This window comes from Nicotiana sylvestris, chromosome 6 (assembly GCF_000393655.2).
Source record: "Nicotiana sylvestris chromosome 6, ASM39365v2, whole genome shotgun sequence".
Classification (NCBI taxonomy): domain Eukaryota; kingdom Viridiplantae; phylum Streptophyta; class Magnoliopsida; order Solanales; family Solanaceae; genus Nicotiana; species Nicotiana sylvestris.
This window is the reverse complement of record NC_091062.1, coordinates 67,867,574-67,884,339: the sequence shown is the minus strand read 5'-3', so window position 1 is coordinate 67,884,339 and position 16,766 is coordinate 67,867,574. Positions and strand designations below refer to the sequence as shown.

The window sequence follows — 16,766 nt, the reverse complement described above, 5'->3', positions numbered from 1 at the left end:
TGGCTTAACATCAACGCACAAATATCACATCTCTCCCCTCAATCAGGGAATAGCCATCAATGCATATCTGATACCGAGCGCTCATGAACACATACAAACGCGTGGAAGGAATTCAAAGAGTTACATTTCTAGCTGAATCAAGGACACACGATAAGAATTTCAAGAATACGATATTTTTCCTAAAGGTTCTGCAGCCTCTCGAGGATAAATATAGACGTCTCTGTACCGATCCACGAGACTCTACTAAACCTGCTCATGACTCGTGAGACCTATATAACCTAGGCTCTGATACCAACTTGTCACGACCCCAAACCTGGACCCAGTCGTGATGGTGCCTTTCGTGAAGATAAGTCCAGCCGACACTTCCCATTATCCGATTATTAACAATTAAGTATTTAACAAACAGTCTAAACATGGATAAATAAACAAAAGTTTAAGCAGTTAATAGCATAAATCGCGGAAAATAACCCAACACTGCCCGATACCGGGGTGCCACTAGTAATGAGCATCTATAAAACCTAATACGAGTCAAAAAAGTCTACAAACTATTACAAATTTCTGATAAGAGATAGAAATGATAAAGAGGGAGAAACACGGGACTATGGACGTCAATCAGCTACCTCGTTGACTCTGATATCTTCCGGGAGCTCTCAACTCGCACTGGCAGGATTCGCAACGCCTGAATCTACACATGGGGTGCAGGGAGTAAAGTGAGTACTCCAACTCAGTGCGTGACAAATGTAAATAAAGACTGAAATCAAGAAATCACGTAAAGCACAAAACATTCTATAATGAAGCAGTAAAATCATTTAAAAATCAGTGAATTAGTGAAAGATAGGCATAAATCCTTTAATACAAATGTAATTTCATGAAAAGCCTTTTTCAACAAATAAGCAGGTAATGGACAGTTAATTAAGAAAATAAACACATAAAGGTTCGCCCCTCGGGCACATAATCCACAATTCTGCCCCTCGGGCAACATCTCAGAACAATACCAGTCCCTCGGGCTCAATCTCACATCACAATGGGTACCCGTGCTCACTGGGTGTGTGCAGACTCCTGGAGGGGCCCATTACTGCCCAAGCGCAATATCAAGCGACCTCGTGGCATCATCACTAGGCCCTCGGCCGCATATCAATCAAGCCACCTCATGGCATGCATATCTCAGGCCCTCGGCCTCATAATCAGTATCAAACGTTTCCTCACAACATAGGCCCTCGACCTTACTCAGTCAAAATCCTCACAAGCCACTCGGGCAGTAGTAAAACATGTTTCTCAGCCCAAAATATCATTTAAAAGATCATGTAAGTGTTAAAACAGAGTAAACATGGATGAGTACGAAAAACAGTGAAATATAACATGACTAAGTTCAGTAAAAAGTCAATAACAGTGAGGAAATACCAGTAAAAATTCCCCGATGGGTTAAAATAATTGGCATGAAGCCCAAATATGGCATTTAGCCCAAGTAATGATGATAGCAAATAGATTTCAGTCAAATACGCGGTAAAAATAGTCATTCGGGATGGACTAAGTCACAATCTCCAATAGTGCATGACCCCACGCTCGTCATCAAGCGTGTGCGTCACTTCGATATAGCACAACGATGTGCAAGTCCAGGGTTTCATACCCTCAAAACATCATTTACAATCATTACTCACCTCGAACCGGTCAAATCTCTAGCTTGCGATGCCTTTTCCCCTCGAATCGGCCTCCACTCGCATCAAAACTATCCAAAATTAGAGCGAGGACATCAAAATATGCTAAGGGAACGAAGCCCAAGCAAAAATAATCAATTTACAACATAAATCCCGAAATTACCAAAACCCGAACCCCGGGTTCATGTCTCGGAATTTGATGATTTTTACATCAATAGATTTCTTATCTCCCCACGAGTTCATACATACCAAAAGTTTTGAAATCCGACCTCAAATGGTCCTTCAAATCCTCAATCAAAGGTCTAAATTTCTAAGCCCTAGTTCTTCATTTTTTGGCTTAATTTCCATTATTATTTAGGTAAAATTCACATTAGAATTGAGTTTTAATCCAAGAATCTTACCTCCAAGTGGTTCCCCTTGAATCCCACTTCAATCCCCTTCAAAAAGCTCCAAAAACAACCAACAATGGAGGAAATAAACCACAAAATCGCGGACAACACGAGTACTTAAACATTCTGTCCAGGCCTAAATTTCCTTCTTCACAAACGCAGTCAAAGCCTCGCATTCGCGAAGCACAAAAATTGCGTTGACCAAAATTCTTCTTCGCGATCATGACTACCCCATCGCGAATGCGATGCTTTACCAGACAGACCTTCGCGAACGCGCTCCCTTGCCCGCGAACGCGATGAATGAAATATCTCAAAACCCAGCTGGCCAATTCCTTCTATGCGAACGCGGACCAGACCTCACGAACGCGATGCATTGTTCCCACTCCTTTGTCAAGGCGAAGAATCCATCGCGAACGTGAAAGCCAAAGTCTCAGCCTTCTCCAGCTAACCCTTCGCGATCGCGGCTCCCCTCTCGCGAACGCGAAGAACATTTGTCTACAACACTGAGGATCAAATTTCTGCAATTCTAAACTTCATAGAATGGTCCGATTGACCACCCGAAAATCACCCGAGTCCCCCGGCACCTCAACCAAACACACCAATATATCCCATAACCTCATTCAAACTTGTTCCAACCTTCTAACGCTCAAAACAACATCGAAACACAAAATTCGCGTCGGATTCAAGCCTAAGAATTCCAAAATCTTATAAATTACGCTTTTGATCAAAAACCCAACCAAACCATGTCTGAATGACCTGCAATTTTGCACAGAAATCCCAAATGATACAACGGAGCTACTGAAACTCTCGAAATTCCATTCCGACCCTTATATCAAAATCTCGCCTACCAACCGGAAATCTCCAAAATATCAACTTCGCCAATTCAAGCCTAAATCTACTCCGAACCTCCAAACCCCATTTCGATCACACTTCTAAGTCCCAAATCACCTCCTGAAGCTAACTGAATCATCAAAACTCACATCCGAGCTCTCTAGCACATAAGTCAACATCCGGTTGACTTTTCCAACTTAAGCTTCCTCGAAAGAGACTAAGTGTCTCAAACCTTACCAAATTTATTCCAGATTCGATCCAACCAACCCGATATCATATAACACGGATAACCAAACTATAAAAAAGCAGATATGCGGAAAAATAGAGCAGTAACTCATGAGATGACTGGCTGGGTCGTTACATATAGACATGGTTTCTAGGTGTAGCACTGATTTTAACTCGTAAAGAAAATAAAGATTTTATTTCCTATAGGTATGCTTTCTAATTGCTGAATTGACTTTAGTCCTATAGGCATGATATCTATTGATTTAAACCCTATAAGCATGATATTTAGGTTTGAAACTGATATTAGTCCTATAGGCAAGATATCTATTGTTGGATTGATTTATACCTTATAAACACGGTATCTATTAATTGTGTACAGGCAGAAATTAAACTTATTGCCAGGAAGGCCAGTTAGTTTAACTAATAGGATCCTATAGGCATGCTTGCTAATGCACATTTGTTGAAATTATATATAGATCCCATGAACGAGATTTCTAATATGCAGAATTGAACGAAAATCCTATAAGCATGATCTCTAGTATGCAAATGTAAAATGCAGAATCAAGATGATCATGAGAGTCATATAGCAGGATTTCTAAACCCAGTATAGCACTCACACAGTTCAAGCAACACAATTAAATCCTATAGGCAAGATTTCTACCAGGTTTTAATGAAAGATATAAGAATAACCCCCCACCCACCCCACTTTACTAAATATCCCCAAATATGTTATTACATAGTTATTATAGACCAGATAGCTAAATGAATTACATAATGGTATTGGTACAGTATAGGGAGCCTTCATAGGCCCAAATAAACCTGGAAACCAGGCCTTCTCACATAACAGCTTTGGAGCATAGCAGTGATCCATTCACCACACATTAAAACCAGGCTTCCAGTGTGTTAAAGTTCCCAAAGAGCCTCAGGGACCCCGGGCAATGTTCACACCAGAACCACACATTCAAAAGAGTTCATAACAAATTGGAAAACCAGTCCCCAGTGTGTCAGTGTTCAGATGAGTCTCAGGGACCCTAGGAAGTGCTCATACTGAGGTGGTTAAGAACCTAAGAGACTAAGAGTATATAAAGAGAGAAGCCAGTTTTTTTTAAAAGATAGTTGGATTTCAGAAAAAACAGGATTCAGAACATAGAATTACAGGCAGAACTGCATCAAGGAAACATACAAAATTCATCAGTTCTAATAGGTTGAGGTCTAGTTAAGCTAAATACTCATGCTAGTAGTCAAGATAGTCATGGTTTAATTACAGCAGCAATTAGGTAGAAATACTTGAGTTAAACAAACAAGACATGTGAATTAAGTAACAAGCTAACTAATTACATGTTACTAGGGTGCAAAGTTCAGAGCAGGTAGAGGATTAACAAACAGTGCATGAAACAGATTAAACCTTAGGCTAACTCAGGAGAGGATTCATATTATTCAAAACTAATTAGTCCTAGGTTAACAATGTCACTAAATGGAATCACACAATCAGGTGAAGGACAGAATCATACTGAGAATTGAAACAGGCTAGTCAAGCAAAACATAGAGAATGGAATTTGCAAAGGTTAGGGCATACCAGTTAAGTGAGAAAGTAAGTAAGTATACCACAACAATGAGGTTCCGGAATAATTTTGGCCTTGGCTTTTAGCCAGCTAAAATCAAGAGATACTTAGCATAGAAATCAGAGTGAAAGAGCGAGGGAGAGCTTAAGTTTGTTTTGTGAGAATCAGAGAGTTCGAGACTTGTCTAAGGGAAAAGGGAAAAGGGTTTATATAACATTGAATTAGAGCACACAAATAAGGTAATAAGTCAATCATACATAAACAAGGAATGAAAATAATTCCATAATCAATTTAAGTCGGCTTAAATCAGTTAACAGATCATAATAGCATAAAATCAGGCTAGTATTATTCAGGTTAAGGAAAGTATTATATGGAGTCAATCAAAAAGTCAAGATGCTGGATCAACTAAGGTAGGAAGTGATGAAAACAGGTAAATCGCACCAAATAAGGAAGTACCAGTACTGAAACCTTAATAAAGATTTTAAGGTCTTAATTTTGGGGTAAATAAAATTAGTCAATAAAACGGCAAAAATCACAGAGACAAATAAAAGAACCATTAAAGGAAAAATAATTACATATCGAAAAACCTTAAATTTTAATATAAGTAACATATACAGAAATTAGGGTAAAATTAGGGTAAGTAAAATCAGTCAGAAATAAATAAGGAAAAACATTTTGGCGAAAATCTGTTAAAATCAAAACCCTAATTTTAGGGTAAGTAAAAGATTTAACCAAAAATATACAGATTCGTGAGTGACAAGGTATATAATAACATTAAAGCGAACCAGAATGAACCAAAATCTGGTTTGAACCAGAGATCCAAAACCCTAACGGAAAGATAGGAAAAATATTCGTACTCACAGGATTTGCGATGAACATAGATGGGAATAATCGAAATATGAGAGATTTTGAACTAGATCTGGTTCGAGTCTCTTGAGATACACTTTCCATTTGAGGCAAAGAAGCTTAAGTAACATCAAAATCGGGTAGCGAGTAAAGAAGTTAAGCCAAATAAGACAGGGAATCAAGAGAGTATCCCATTTCTGATAGGAATCAAATGGGAAGTGGTGACTGCGTGTTAGGGTTTGAGAGGGGAAAGGGGAGAGACGAGAGGATTCAGTGACAGCGAGTGGGGGGAAATGGTTTAGGGTCAGGGGTGATTGGTATAATTAAAAGGGGTGAGTGATTAGGGGCCATTGATCTTCTAAGATCAACGGCCAGGATTAGAGTTTAGACGGGCATGTTAATTGGACGGGTATGGGTCCGGGTTAGGTGTTGGGCTGGTGAAATGGGTGTTGGGTAATTGGGTTAGGGAAATTGGGCTAGTTAGGTCCAAAAAATTAATTAGAAAATGGGCTATATTTTAAATACCCAATTAAACAAATAAAATAATTTATAAAAATAATTAGTAAATGATAGAATGTCATTTATATATAAAATAATTTAAAAATAATTATTTAACATTATAAAAATATAAAAAGTTATTTTCTGTATAGATAATATAATGATGCATATATATAGGCTATTATTGCAAAATGTGCAATTCTAGCCTTAAAAAATGCAAATGTAATTATAAAAAATGCAATTAACATATTTGAGTACTATATAGGCACAAATGATAAATTTAAATGATTAAATCATCCTAAAACAATATGAGAGATAATTATTTGATATTTATATAATAAAGAATGCAGAAATTAATTGATTTAAAGTCTTTATAATTATAGAAAAATTATAAAAATACTTGGGCATGCTTGTAAATCTAATAATAATGTATGTGCACTATTTTGAAGATGTATATGCATATTTAAAATATATGAGGGAAAAATTGGATATCAACAATATATATATATATATAATATTTTAGGTTAAGGCAATCAAAACATTGGGCGGATGCAGCCCAGCTCGACAAATATCAAAGCTCAGCTTGACAGCTCTATCAGTTGATCCTGTGTGATGCTATACTGTTCTACTATAATGTACCAGGTGAAATGGACGTTAGTGCCACAAAGGAAAAAATCAAATATAAAGACGAAACTGAAGAATAGAAAATGGCCAGTTCAAAAACATTTCTGCAAAGAAAAATAAATGAGGAGAAAAGAAAATAGTGTTCGAAACTTGTGGTGTATTCCAATCCTCTTAATTTGCTATTCTAAACTTCTTTTACTAATGTTGAGAAAAGAAAATGCTACTCTTACTAACATGTCATTAAGTGTACTTGCAAAACTTGTCTAGTTGCCTCTATATGTTTTCAGTATTGGTTGTCATCGGCAGAAGTTTGCAACAAAAATAATAAAATGAGAGGTAATTTGATTAGCCACTGTTTACCCTAGAAACGGATAATAATTGATTTTGTATTGTGGTTTTAAGGACACGTGATTTCACTTGGCACAAACTGAGAAAAACGCAATATTGTTATTAAAATTAACTGCAAAAAGGAATAAAGCAAACCAAAATAGATGTATCGCTTTGATCCTCGAGCTAGGTCATCTTCAAATCAAATAAGTGTCACACCTTCTTTTTACCTACACCCTCGTAAAGGGTATAAAAGGAGTTTTTCCAATTTAAGTGACAATCAAAACGGGATTATTTATTTATTAAATTCAGAGTCGCCACTTGGGATAATTTTATGGTGTCCCAAGTTACCGGTTCAAATCCCGAATCGAGGAAAAGATTGACTCTGTTTTACAGTCTGCGAACACAGAAATCCGAGTAAGGAATTCTGTTAACCCAGGAGAAGCTGTTAGGTATTCTCGGGTTCTGTGGTTATAGCACGGTCGCTCAACTGTTATTCTTGGCCTATTATCTGATTTTAATACGTGTTTTAGCCTATGGTATATTTTAACTTATTAACCGCTTTTAATTATTTTAAGGAAGATTTCAACGTCATCTAAAATACGTCTTTGGACCACGCCACATGAAATGCACCCGCAGTCCGAGACACATTTTATTTAACGTTGTTAAGATTTGGATTTGGGTCACATGAAATGCACACCCGAGTTTAGGAAGGTCATTTTTAAATAGCGCGCCCAAAGCAAGCCACGATGTTCATAATTATTCATTTTTTTTCTAAATTTAAGAAGGAAAATGAATTAAACTAACATTACCAGAGATGATCAAGAAAAATGGAAAAGAAAACAATTAAAGAACGCTAACAAATTACAAATGTTTCTCCGTTTTTGGATCAGATTTCAATGTAAGTACAAATCACATTAGCCAAAGATATGAAGCAATCCATATTGTTCTTTTCCTATTCTTCCTTTGCATGGGAGGTAATTCAATAATCAAACAATTACAATTAGTTAACAAAAGAATGATAAAAAACTACAATTCAATCTAGTACGTCTAATTACATCAATTTGAAAGAGACTTGACATTAACTACTGTTCAAACCAACGAGCTTTTCCTGCCATCTAAACCTCACTATTTTTTTTCATATAACTCTTACACATTATTACCAATTGGAAATAACCACAAACTATTCTTGGTCATCAACACACTGATCACGGGCAGAATTACAAAGCTAAATTAGTACATAAAATTGTGATAAAAGCAAAACTCCATAATTAACTGTTTCAATTACCCCAAAGAGAAATCCGTGCATACTGAATATTTGAACAATCCAAAAAAAAAATTAAAAACAGATTTGCAATTCACTTTAAAAATATTTTTAAACATACCAGTGAACAAACAACTACAAGCTTAATGGCATTGCTAGCTGAAACAAGTTTACGTCTCGGGTCCCAAATGTTATGGTAGTATCTAAATCCAATTTATATTCAAATAGACAAGACATATATATCAATAATTATAATCACTTGTTCAACAGATAAGAACATGTAGTTTCTAAAATCCTTTCTCATAAAAAACAACAAGTGGTCCAAATCAAATTACAAATTCAAAATCGAGAAAATGTACCTTGCTCCAATAGAATAAAAGAGAAATAATGATAAGAAATGAATCTGGATCTCGGCGATGCAGTGAACCAGAAGCACACAGTAGTTTCTTCGATTCAAAAGCTTTTATCCAGGAAATATGCAGCAAACCCATTAAACTTGAAAACAGCTATCGGCTCTTCTTCTCTTTCTTTCTTTTTTTTTTCTTTAGTTTTGAAGATTTCTGATTTTCAGATCTTCATTTGAGTTTTTGTTTTAGCTTTGTTTCAGCCATTTGTGCATTTCGCGTGTGTCAATTATGAGTGAAAGGTGAGTGAAGGAAAGAAGAAAAGAAGGGGAGAGCGTTGGTTTTTTAGAGAAATCAAGTTGAAGAAGATGACCTGGGGCGCCATTTCTCTATATTTCTAAGGGGTAAGAGATCTGATCGTCTTGTATTGGTTGTGAGATGAAGAAGCAGCAACGTTGGTTTTGGGTATTGAAGAAAAATGGGGATCTCCTTCTCTGCGGTGCTGCCTTTTGTCTGGGATCTTTTTTAGGTCTCCCCAAATCTGATCTCGTTTATGCCTTAGCTCCCCTTTTATGTGAGAGATTAGAGTATAAAAAATGAAAAAAAGAGGTAATGGGTCAAATGGGTATTGGTATTGGAATTGGGTTGGGGTTTAGAATTGATTTGGGCCTTTAGGAATTGGCCCAATTTTAGAAGAAATAAGACCAAAAATACATTCTTCCTAATTTTCTTTTCTCCTTTTTCTTTTCTTTAATTAATTAATATATTTTTGTAGAAATTAAAATTCTTTATTTATTTTTTAACATTAAAACAACGAATTAACTTAAAACTAAAGAAAAATGCTAATTTAAAAGACTAAAAGTTAAATATGTAAAAATGACAATTTTTAGGATTTTTTCTATGATTTAAAAATATTAAAAATCCATGAAATGCAAATAAATAAAGAAAAATTCCTAAAATCAATAAAAATTATTTTTGGTCTATTTTTAGGAGTTATTTTCATGTAGGGCAAAAATTATGTGTTCACAACTGCCCCTCTTTGCTCGGAAATCCGAAAGGTTTTCGTGCAAAGATAAAGTGAGCGGATACGAGCGATTTTATCCGGTTTGAATACTCCGTGGGAAGAATTTTTTTGAAAGATTTGACCGCACCCTACTTCCGAGGTTGCCTACATATCCTTGCCTATAAAGAAATCAGATCAGTGTAGTTCGGAAAGTTCCGGTAGCTGGGATTACCATGAAGCTGTGGTCTCACTGTTGCTGCTGCTGCTGCTTACTGAACTCCTTATTACACCATGACAAAACAAAAGAAGCTAGACTAAACTATGATCTATGCATTACAAAAATCCTATCTATATCTTCAAACTTGATCTTATGATTCCCGTTGCCTTTTCACTTGTATTCCCCGGGTGAAGTTCCCTTGTTGCCGACTTGAATTGTAATCTGAAATGCTTTCCCTTTTCTTCAGGTGGGCTCCTGATTTCTGAACTCGAATTATAATCTAAGATGCTTTCCCTTTATCCAGGTGGGCGCTTGATTGTTGAACTTGAACTGTGTTCCCTTGCTTTCCAGGTGGGCGTCTGATTGCCAAAACTTGAACTATATTCCCGTGCTCTCAAGGTGGGCGCCTGATTGTTGAACTTGAACTGTATTCACGTGCTCTCCAGGTGGGCACCTGATTGCCAAAAATTTAACTATATTCCCGTGCTCTCCAGGTGGGCGCCTGATTGCCAAAACTTGAACTGTATTCCCGTACTCTCCAAGTGGGTGCCTGATTGCCAAAACTTGAACTGTATTCCCGTGCTCTCCAGGTGGGTGCCCGATTGCCGAACTTGAAATGTATTCCCGTGCTCTCTAGGTGGACGGTTGACTGCTTAACTTGAATTGTATTCCCGTGCTCTCCAGGTGGGCACTTGATTGCTGAACTTGAACTATATTCCCGTGCTCTCCAGGTGGGCGCCTGATTGCCAAACTTGAACTGTATTCCCGTACTTTCCAGGTGGGCGCCTGATTTCAACAAAATAGACAAAACAAAGAAAATTTTCTGCCCCAATTTGGTAGCTGGGCACATATATGAGTGTTTATAGAATATTTTAAGAATTTGACAGCTAGATCCCATTATCTAGGAGGGTCCTAAAAACTCCTAGTTAAATGACAGCTTTACATCTAAATTATATCTTCTAAAGGTATGACTCCCACTAAACCTTGTTATCTAAGAGGATCTTAATACTACATCCCATTATCCAGGAGGGTCCTGAAAGTCAAAAATCAAGTATTATCCTAAGAGTGACAACTTTTACGGCTGAATTATACTACCCTACAGCAGAACTTACGCTAAATCTTGTTATCTAATGGAAATCTTAAAGCTAAGTCCCATTATTCAGGAGGGTCCTGAAGACTTCTAATTGAATCCTATCTTAAACATGCAAACTTTGGAACCAACTTATGTTCCTCTGGAGTACATTTATGCTAGGTTTTGCTACTCATGATTGTTTTGATTTTTAAACTAGGTCCCATTTTCCAGGAGGGCCCTAAGAATTTATGGTCAAACCTGTCCGGTGCTTGCTTTCCCTTACGGAGGGTTTTTCCGAAACAAACGAAATTTTCTGCCCCTGTTTCAATCAAAGAAAAATCTTGTCAGTTTAAAATGCGGTGATTGGTTTGTGGCCTTGAACTTTGAGGGCGATTGCTCCTTCACTTCCAGTGGTAGCTTCGGTTTCAACTCGAAAGACCTTGCCTGTTTATTGACTGACCGCTTTTCTCTATCGCCTTTATCACGGAGGATACCTCTGATCCGTTCAAACCCAATACCATTCATCTGTTGCATTATGCTTTTGCATTGATATGTACTGAACCTTTGTGTTTCTCATGAATCCCAAAACATGTCAATTGCCATCCACTTAGTGCGCATGCTGTTCTTTCCTTACTTAAATCACTGGACTTGGACTTGAGGTCTATTGCTCCATCACTTGCCATGATAACTTTGATTTCTGCTTGGAAGACCTTGCTTGTCCCTGGTTAACCACTTTCTTTGTCAATCTTATCACAGAAAATACCTTTGATCCGTTCACCTAACACCCTCTATCTGTTGCATTGTTCATAAATTGATATATACCAAACCTTTGTATTTCACATAGATCCCAAAGCATGTCGATTGTTACCAACTCAGTGCGCTTGTTGTTCTTTCTTGACTTATGACACTTTGATGTGCTAGCCAGATCCCGTTTTTGTGCAATTGGAAAGCTGGTGGCAAATTTTGAAGTCATTTCTCACTTGTTCTGACAAAACATATTCAGGAAGAGGAAGTAAGCAAGACAAAGGAACAGAGTAAAGGACAATGGAAAGAGATGATTCATAACAAGAAAACTACAAAGTAGAAACCTATCAGATGTGGATACCAACTCTAATGACCATGACATGCACCTATGGACTATTCTGTTAAGCAAGCCTGATGTTCAACTCTTGTTATACCCCTAAACCATGAAACTGGGCTTCAATGCTCCGATTACCTAATCTGATTCGCGATTCTTAATTGGCTTGTAGTGCCCGAAGGGTTTTCACCATCAAGCCTCTCTCATTTTGGTCTTTCTCTCAACTCACTGTCTCCTTAAGGTTCTGGTGAAGGTTTTCACTAATAAGACTCTCTCATTTTTGATTTCTCTCAGCTTTCATCGCCTTACGATGCCCGTGAGGGTTTTCATCAATAAGACTATCTCATTTTTCATTTTTCTTGTTTGGACAGAAGTGTTGCCCCTGATATGATTCATCTCTACTTGCTTGCCTTGGCATCTCTTGAAGACTGATCGGAAGGTCTTTCTTTGGACCGTAATGTGGCCTTTTTGGATGGGGTTAGAAAGAAAGGGTATCAAAAGGCTCAAAACAACTCAATAGGGTTCAAAATTTTAACGTTTGGAATCAGATTTCTTACAACAACCGCAACTTCAGCCCCAATTTCTTCGCTTGGGGACTTTTGAATTTTTATATGATGGGACCGAACCGCGAGGCTGCCTACGTATCCTTAAAAGGAATCAGGTCGAACATAGTTCATGACATAGAAATTTTTTTGTTGTTATGATTTTCTCTTTTCTTTCTCTTCTTTTCTTCTTCATTTTTCTCTTTTTGTTGTTTTGTTGTTTTTTTTCTTCTTTGCTTTTTCTTTTCTTCTTTTTCTTCATTTTTTTCTTTCTCTTTTTCCTTTACTTATCCTTCGCGCTTGCATTTTTTTGAACTTTACTATTGATTCCAAAGGAGGGTTATGAAAGGAAACAAATAAGGCTCAAAAGGGTAACAAAGGATAAAGTGTTTAGATAGCAGAACAAAATGCCTTCGTCATTCCAATCTTTAAAACATGCCAAGTACCAACAAATACAATTTAACGGAACAAATCATACATAATATCTTTTGACTGCATCAGAATTGATATCCATATCCACACATTTGCCTTCTACATTGTTAAATACAAAACACCATTGGACAACACTCTCATTACCATGAACGACCCTGCCAATTTGGGGCAAACTTGCCTTTAGCTTCAACCCGATGTGGGATGATATATTTCAATAATGTTTCTTTTTGTTCTATCTGCCCCAGTTTCACACAATTCGGGCTTCAAATGATCTCAAAATGTCCAAATCTGTACTTATTTCCCTCAAAAGTCCCTATCATCTTCAAAATTATTTTATTGCTCCATGATTAAACTAACTATTGAGACTAGGCCTAGAATTATGTGTGCATGTCATGTCACTAGAGCCAGTAGGAAAGGAACTAAAAAAAGAAAAGAGAACTAAACAAAAATGACTAGAAATAACATAAAACAGAAAATTGCATTAGACAGATGGTGAAAGGGTTTGAACAACAAAACAAGCAAACTAAACTGGGGTTACAACCCTGAAACAAACCTAGACAACACTAAACGAGCTACTACGACTAAACGAACTAGGCAAAATAAAATAATAGAAGGGTTTGAGTCATAAGACAATATCTGGATTACAACCATGAAAATAACTCGAACAACAGAAATAACAACAAAATAAACCGCCAAGACTCCTCCCCAGCTAGCCAAGAGAGGAACGTCTTTTAAATTACCAAGCTCTGCATCTTAGCCACTGAGTTCAACACCAACATTGCTAGAACCTTTACAAGTCTTCCTCTCATTGTCCTTAGCAAATTGCATTTGGATCCCTTTGGCCGGCTCGTTCTTATGATCAACTTTCAAAACCATGAGTGATAACGCTGAAAGCTTTGCGGCAACTGGCCCTCCGAGGATCTCAGAATAGTTCTCATATTCCTTTTCCACACGAATCATGTCCTTCATATGTGTCTCAGGCAATGGAGTTTGGATGGTATCTGCTACATTTGGATTTTGCGCGGTAATGTCACCTGCGTCACTAAGCTTCTGGACTGCTCCTTTTAGATGCCAACACTTTTCTATGTCATACCCCGGGGCATCTGAGCAATATGCGCACCTTTGAGAAAAATCAAACTTCTTTGGAAGAGGGTCTGACATTTTTATCTGAATCGGTTTCAACATGTCCAATTGCCTCAATCTTTGGAACAAAATGACATATGATTCTCCAATAGGGGTGAAAGCCTTTTCTTTTTTCAGTAGTCTTTTCAAGTTGTATTCTGGCCTCGGTTGGAACCTTTTTCGGATAGGTGGCTGATATGTTTGAGGGGGCGGGTAAGACATTTGGTGAAGTGGTTCGGGCCATCACGGGCCTCGGGGATGTGGAGCATATGGTGGTGCATTGTGGACGGGGTATCGGGGAAGTGATGTGTGATTTTGGGGGTTTTGTGGAGAGAAGTAGCAGTGGGAGGATTACAAGGATATCCACGGTCGAAATTGAGGCTGAAAGCGTTTAGCAAGAACGACCACTGGACCCTGTCATCGGCGAGGCTCAGCAACATCTTTTCTATTAGTGGGAGGACTATCCCGAGCTACTTTTTCGTTCCATCTGAGCCAAAAATCCCTAAAACTTTCCTTGGTTTTCTTTTCCATCGGAGATAGGGAGGAGCGGTCTGGGACAATGCCGATATTGTACTGAAAGCGTCGCACAAAATGTTGAGCCATGCCGCCCAACGTATGTCACTTACCGACATCTTGATGATTATGCCATTCCAAAGGTGCCCTAGTCAAGCTCTCACTGAAATACGCCATCAACAAATCATATTTCTCGCCAACACCTCTCATTTCACTGCAATAACCCCTCAAATGGGCTACCGAATCTCCACCCCCATCATACGAGTTAAACTTTGGCACTTTAAACCTCGCGGGCAGGCGAACGTCAGGGAACATACACAACTCTTTGTAAGACATATTAATCTGGTCTCTCATCCCTTGCATATTCTTTAAGGACTGTTCTATGCTTTTCAGCTTCCTGGATATCTCGTCTCAACCTTCTTTTCTTGTGACTTTTCATTTTCAGCATGAAGCTCATCCCAATGGCTCTTCTTGTATGAGTCAGGAACCTTGTGGGCAACCTCTACGGGGTAGTATTGGGAATCATGAGCTTTGAGTGGATATTCATTGTTGGGAATAGTGACAGGAGGGCAATTTTGAGGAGAGGTAATTGGAGGATGAGTGATGGAGCTACTAGGATGGTTGGGAAAGCTGTGATAAACGGGTGGATCTGGAGAGTATGGGGCATCATCCGGCACTATGATCGGAGTTTGGGTAAGGGTAGCTTCTAAGAAGCTAGGTGATGGAGGGGGTGGTGCCTTCCCAGCCATCCAGGCCCGATACATGTCCGTCATGTGTTGTCTTAACATCCTTACCTCATCAGCCAAACCAGTGTCCTGTTCAACCAACTGCTTTCGGGCACCGGTATCAACCAACCCAATTTTGTTGTTTTCCGCCATTGCTTTTTGACCTTATGTTGTGGAGAGGAGTTACTACTTCGAGAACCACAAACCAACCACCTTTCTGATATGAAGATATCAAAAGGAACAAAATGGGGTCATCACATTAGCGTTAGGGCATTTAATAGCAAAAATATCACATTGCGTGCAATGTACCTAGCAACAATTAATGGTTCTAGAATGACTTCGAGGGTCGTAAGGTCACTTGGCATCATCCCAATTTGTCCATTTGAATCTTCTCTTTTCTTTTCTTTCCTCGCACTTCTTAGCTTGCTCATTTTCCTTCCCTTTTTTCTTTCTGATTATCGCTCTTTTCTTCCCTCTCATTTCTCACATCCCATGATTTCATCTCTTTTTTCTTTTTTTTTCTTTTTTTTTTTGATTTTTTATTTATTTAATAATAATAAAAAATGATTCGATCGAACCCTATGTAGGTTGTCTACGTATCATGACGTCGCATGAATCATATCTTTGCGTAGTTCAGGAAGATCAGGAATAAAGGAAACAAACTGACGTTCTCTTTTTCTTTTCTTTTTTCTTTTTACCTAAATGACTACTCTGATGAGAAAAGAGAAATAAAAGAAGCAAATATTTTTTTTTTTAATTTTCTATACTCAATGTTCTATAACCTATCCTAAACTCAAGCTTAACGAGCATATTTTTTTTTTGAAACAAACACTCTATAGAAAATTATTAAGGAAAAATCCTACAAGAGAAAAATATTTTTTGATTCTTTTTTTTTCTGAAATAAAGTCCAAAAAATAAACCAAAGAAAAATATTTCGAATTTTCATTTGATATCCCTGAAGAAAGACTTCGAAATGAGAAATGAACAAAATAAAAAATATTTTTTTTAGATTTCGATTTTTGATCACCTAAGAAAGAAACTTTAAAGATAAAGATAAAGTATATTTTTTTTTCTATGCACAATGTCCTAAAGTTCTTGGGAAAATAAAAGAATATTTTTTTTTATTTTTCATTAATTTTCAAAAGAAGAACCTCAAAAGAAAAATCTTTTTGGATTTTTGGATTAATACCTTAAAGAAAACTTTTAAAAAGGTACTAAAAGGAAATTCTCTTTTTTTTTTTGAATTTTTAGTCTTAATATACTAAAGGAAATATAAAAACATTTTTTATTTTGATATTAATTGCGTAAAGGAAAAACCACCTCAAAGGAATTTTTTTTTCATTTCTAGAATTAGTATTCTAAAGAAACTTATAACGGGAATGTGAAAACACAAAATTTCTTCTTGGTTCTTTGATTTATAACACACATTTTTTCAATACGAAAATAGTAAATACAATAACAAAAGACTCGACATTACTATACAAAACTAGAAGGTAA

General features: G+C 37.3%; 1 long non-coding RNA gene across 1 annotated transcript; it reads right to left on the bottom strand.

Moving 5' to 3' along the window:
* Positions 1 to 394: 394 nt before the first annotated feature.
* On the bottom strand, positions 395 to 9,108 carry LOC138872159 (uncharacterized). Its single transcript, XR_011400613.1, has 2 exons — positions 8,581 to 9,108; positions 395 to 685 (listed from the first exon to the last, which is right to left on the bottom strand). It is a non-coding gene; the product is annotated as an uncharacterized lncRNA (long non-coding RNA).
* Positions 9,109 to 16,766: the final 7,658 nt, after the last annotated feature.